Here is a 202-nt window from a genome sequence, read left to right on the forward strand (position 1 = left end):
AAATTTAAAATTTAATAATAAGTAATATATATTCATAAGGTAATCATAGTAAAATATGTTTACATGAAGAATTTCTTTCCTAATCTTAATAATATATTCCATCACATAAAATTTCTATAAGACTCCCAAATTAATTTTCTTTTATAATAAATGCTTACGAAAGTCAATTCAACAAATAAATTAATTCTAACGATATTTTTGG

Source organism: Capsella rubella, unplaced genomic scaffold, assembly GCF_000375325.1.
Source record: "Capsella rubella cultivar Monte Gargano unplaced genomic scaffold, Caprub1_0 scaffold_2, whole genome shotgun sequence".
In the NCBI taxonomy this organism is placed as follows: domain Eukaryota; kingdom Viridiplantae; phylum Streptophyta; class Magnoliopsida; order Brassicales; family Brassicaceae; genus Capsella; species Capsella rubella.